At 34.0% G+C, this 5,520-nt stretch overlaps 1 long non-coding RNA gene across 1 annotated transcript; it reads left to right on the forward strand.

Annotated features, from left to right (window-relative positions):
- The first annotated feature begins 298 nt into the window (after nucleotides 1-298).
- Nucleotides 299-5,320, forward strand: LOC140440496 (uncharacterized). The gene is made up of 2 exons (XR_011950851.1): nucleotides 299-501; nucleotides 5,046-5,320. It is a non-coding gene; the product is annotated as an uncharacterized lncRNA (long non-coding RNA).
- Nucleotides 5,321-5,520: the final 200 nt, after the last annotated feature.

The following is a 5,520-nucleotide window of genomic DNA, read 5'->3' on the forward strand; positions in this document are numbered from 1 at the left end:
GAGCTTCTTTATCATCACAATTGCCTTGACAATTTCCTGTGGATCTTGACCTGCTTGAAGAGAAGTCGCTACTCCCGTCGATTCCTAGCAACTTTCTTCCATCTTCTGACCCTTAGAATCTGTATTATAATTAATAATTATATATTATAATTAATAATATTATAATAATTAATTTCTAGAATTATTTTATCTTTATTGTTTTCTTCGAACTTAGCTTGTGAAATTTAATTTTTTAGAACAGATAAATACTAAAGTACGCTACTGACTGTTTTCTGTTTTGGAACAAATATATCATTAATCACACTAATTTATCTATAAGTACCTAACATAATTAAATCCAAAACTATTTCTGTCATTAAGAATCACCAAATCTAGTAACAAGTTTTTCTAGGCGTTGATCAAACAGAACGAAAATGAAATTTCTGTTGACGTTTCTTGTTGGCGCTGTTCTAATTTTAAATATAGAAGCAGAGTGGAAGAATCCTTCCAATAATCCCTTCTGTAAGTATAATTTTATATGTGGTAAACGTTAAGTTGGAATTGATTTAGTAATTATTTGATGTTAAATGGTAGAATTGGAATAAAATTAGTTGTACCGTTTTTTTTTTCACTTCGTGAATTCTAAATACAGGGAATTAATTCCATGTGACAGAAGAACCAAAAGCCTTCGCAATGGTCATTGCCAACGTTGGAAAATTCTGATAGGTATGGCACGTAAAGAAGTAGAAGTACTTCTTTTGCTGATTGGTAACTTATCTCTTGCTATTTTGATCACGTGTCTCCCCAATTCTGCTTATGTGGTTCTTGCATTCTTTTTTTCTATTTTATGTCCATTTTTTTATATAATGTACGTTATATTTTCTTCTAATGTCTTCATTTCTCTTTCGATATCTCAGCGTATTTTCTGTAATTCTTCTTAGTACTTTCATCCTGCCGTTTCCCGAAGCCTTTGTGTTGTGGCTGTGTAGGTCTTGTTTCTGAGGTATGTGTCATTATTGGTCTTATACTGGCTGTATGAATTCTTGACTTCATCGCAGTGTTAATGTGTCTGTTTCGCCATATAGTATTATTAAGGCATCCTGCCAGTCTATTTGCTTTTTGTACTTAATCTCTCACTTCTTTGTCCAGGTCTCCATGTAATTCCCAGGTATTTTATTTCCATTACTTGTTCAAAACTGGTGCCATCAGTTTCTAGTTTATATCTGGTTGGTTTAGTTTGTTGAGTAATGTGGAAATCTGTGGACCAGTCTTTGCAGACTATATTCTTCTTGGGCTATCAATATTGCGTCGTCTGCGTAACAAAGTATTTTTAATTCTTTGTTTTCCATTCTATATTCTCTTCCTTTGTTAACGCTTTTGAAGATTTGATCTATGATTAAATTGAAGAGCATAGGGCTCCCCATAGGGCTTCTCTTGTCTTATTCCGCTGCCTATTTCTATAGATTCTGTTAGTTGTCCATCTATTCTGACTTCCATTTTGTGTTTTTGGTAGATGTTTTTGATAGTTTTTATATTTAGGAGAACTTCTCTATTATAAAGAAGATGGATCACATCTTTGAGTTTTACTCTTTCAAATGCTTTCTTTAAGTCAATCAGATACAGAAATGCTGGTCTATTACACTCTAGTGATTTCTCAATAATTTACTTTATAACGAACATTGCATCTGTACACGATCTTCCACTGCGAAAACCCTATGGTTAATCTTCTGATCGGGTGCTTATTGGTCTTAAATATTTTTTATTCGAATCGTCTCTTATATTCATTAGTTAACATGCTCGTTTCATGGTTTCATCTATCTTCTACATCGTACAAAATCCTAAATGTTGCAGAAATCCCTTTATAAGTATACTTTTCGTTTCTGCTGTATCTGCTCTAGCTTATCATATCCTTATTTTTCTATAAACCTCCCTTAGATACCTATGTATAAGCTGCCATAATTTTTGCTTGGTTTTTTAAACACTCTTTAATATTTCCGTAGCTGGATATTAATACTCCCAGAGAGTCTAAACTCGAGTCTTGATTGATTATTTCGTTGTTAATGATTATTTTGCAGCGTTTGGGTGTTCTTGCTACTTTCTTCTTTGGAAAAATTTCTTTGATGTTGATATTCAAGCTACTGTTTTATTGTGTGTACCATTCGCTGTAGGTTATGTTCGTTTTCTGAGATCAGAGTTGGGTCGTCTGTATAACAAAGGATTCTATTTTTTTTCTGCTTATATTGTCTTTTCCCGCCTTTAGTTTCTGCTGTGACCTTTTCCATTCTTCTTCTTCTTCAGATGCAAATCCACTAATGGATGTTAGCGATCACATTTTCCATTAATTCTCTATTTCTTGCAATATGTATCAGATATTGTATGTCGTTAATCCCTGTCCATTGCCTTATGTTTCGGAGCCAGGACATTTTCTTGCGTCCCATTCCTCTCTTGCCTTCAATTTTACCCTTGATTATAAGTTGGAGGAACTGGTATTTTTCATTTCGCATGATGTGACCTAGATACGCCGTTTTCCTTTTCTTGATGGTTTCGAAAAGTTGGCGTTCTTGGTTTATTCTTTTAAGGACATCTATATTTGTGATTTTCGCTGTCCATGGTATTTTTAGGATACGGCGATAGAGCCACATTTCGAAAGCTTCTAATCTGTTTATATCCCTCGTTTTGAGTGTCCAGCCCTCTACGCCATATAGCAGCACTGACCACACGTAGCACTTAGTAAACCTTAGTCTCAGTTGAAGATCGAACTCTGAACAAGTCAGTACCTTCTTGAATTTTACGAAAGCTTGTCGAGCTTGCTCAATGCGACATTTTACTTCCCTGTCCGATGCCCAGTCTTCAAAAAGCCACGATCCCAGGTGGAGGGATGCCGGTTTTCAACATCCCTTCACGGGGAGACTTATTTGCTAACAGTGTCTCTTTCAGCGGTTTGTACTTGCTGTAAGTCCAATTGGTCCGCTAGCCTTCGAATACTCAGTAATAGAAACTTAAATGGACTCTTAAATGTGATTTAGTCTGGCCTGTTGAATAGATTAATATAATGAAATAAAACAATAACTTGTTTAGCTAGAACTGTAATTGAAAAAGGACAAGAGATAGAAACTTATAAACTGCGAGTGAATAACTAATCGTAAGGAACCTAATTAGAAAATTACAGTTTACGAACGAAAACACCATAACACTTCACAATAAGGGTTCCCGATATATTGCGTAACTTGCAATTGCGAACGTGGAGAAAAACTCTCCGAAACTTGAAAAGTAGGTCTGACCTCTACTACGATCGCTAATTCACTGGCTTCCCCTAGCCCCGCCGAAATACTTGACTATGCATTTTGAAGGATTTGCCGGTTTAAGGTCAATATGGGCGGAGATTAACATTCTGAGAAATAAGTCATTGCAGACTAGGGATTTATTTTCGTAACCGATGCGACGGAAATATTTTTATTTGTTTTGAAATAGAATTATTTGGTTGGAGATTATTATTCTCCAACACCAGGTATTTAAATTTACTCACTCTTTCAATGGACTTAGTATTCAGTGTTATGGTGGAGTTTTCAACTGCATCCAAGTTTCTGGAGATGATCATAAATTTGGTTTTTTTGGTATTAATCTCTAATCCCATTCGCTTACTGTATTCCCCGATTATAGTGACAAGTTGTTGAAGATCGACTATGTTGTCACAAATTAAGACACCATCATCAACATATCGTATGTTGTTGATCAATACTCCATTCACTTTGATTCCCATCTTTGCATCCTCCAAAGACTCCAAAGACTATATCAACTTTCTTGAGAATTTGCATTAACTTGTGGTGTTGGACACGATCAAACGCTTTTTGGTAATCTAAAAAGCATAGGAACACATCCTTCTTCTGATCGTAACAATTTTGGACCAGCACCTGTGTTGCTACTATTGCTTCTCGTGTTCCTAAACCTTGCCTAAACCCTAACTGGGAGTCACTGATGTCCCATTCACATTTTTTGTATAATCTTTGATGTAGTATTTTTAAGAATATCTTTAAAGTGTGACTCATCAGGCTAATGAGTCTGTGATCCTCACATCTTTTTGCAACTTTCTTGGGCAGGGGAATACAATCCATTACAAATTTAATTATAATACATCATAGAATCTAGCCTAGTCCAAGTCTTAATGAGATCTGCAAAGCATATACAGGCAGATTTTTTGTATATCTGACCTATTTTGTCAAACAACTTATTGCTTTTCAATAATTATGTATTTTTCATTAACCTTATCGGGAAATATCCTTGTTAGAAGTTTAAGGGTTGTGTTGAGCAAACTGGTTATAAGATAATTGGTAGGATTTTTTTTAGGTATTGTACAAATGTTAGTCTCTCATTGGTCTAATACATACTTTCTATTTAAAATTTCTTGAAAAAGTATCTCTGTTTCTAATTATCGTTTCCCCATCAAATTTAAAGAGTTCATTTGATATGCCATCGATTTCTTCTTTTCATCATCTATTTTTTTTTCTGTGAGTTATATATTTTCATTAACATTACTCCCTTCTTATATTTGTTCTTCGTCCGTAAGTCTAATACAGTCTTCCTTGTAAAGTGCTAATAATGCATTGTTTGTTTCTACTTTTTTTTTAGTTTTTATTCTTAATAATGGGTTTTTGTACTTCTATATAGCACTCCATGTTCTATGTCTTTGGTGAATCATATCTAATAGTTTATTTTGCGCTTCTTATCTAATTAACTGTGTTTCTAGTATCTTTGTGTTGCTGCTTATTATTATTTTTATCACTTTTTATTTTTCGAAATTTTTCACTCTGATTTCGGTGTTGAGCCATGGTTTTGATGTTTTTGTTTTAAGGTTAATAATTATTTTCTTCCTTGCTTAAGACGCTTTCAAATGTCTTTATCGGAGGCATTGTGCAAGCTACTGGCCTCACCTTAGAACCCTCCTTTTATATGCGGTTTTAGAACAGGCCGCCCTGCTATTAAGCTACTCGATCCATTGAACAGCCGCACATGAGTTATATCAAAATACTTTGTTGTTTTTAATATTTTAAGAACTATTTTTTTTGTAGTTAAATGTGGAAAATTTGAATATACCGACCATTGTGCCAGTTGTGTAGCAGCCGCTACTTGTACCAACAGGAACCCAAAACCAATCATCTATCAGTGTCAATGTTTCCCTGCCTGTTTGTGCGAAAAGGGGTACGTTAGAGAAGAACTTTCCAAGGATTGTATTTTACCAGAAAAGTGTCCAGAATTTTAATTAAAATGTGTAAATTTTATAAAATATCTTATATATTGTAAATTGATGAATAATAAAAAGTTTTCTAGTTTTGGTTCTAGTTTAGAGAGATTTTTTTTTATTTACAATAATTTGCTTTAACCTCAAAGAGATATTAGCATTGGACTGTATTTACATGAAATGTGAAAGGGAAACAAAAAGGTAATATCAAATTTGGTATCAAATTTTAGATAAATTATTTTCACTTAAACATTCTTCAAAGGCATTAGGTAACTGTTGTTGTTGTCCTTCTAGTACATAGACAG

This window comes from Diabrotica undecimpunctata, chromosome 5, assembly GCF_040954645.1.
Source record: "Diabrotica undecimpunctata isolate CICGRU chromosome 5, icDiaUnde3, whole genome shotgun sequence".
Lineage (NCBI taxonomy): Eukaryota > Metazoa > Arthropoda > Insecta > Coleoptera > Chrysomelidae > Diabrotica > Diabrotica undecimpunctata.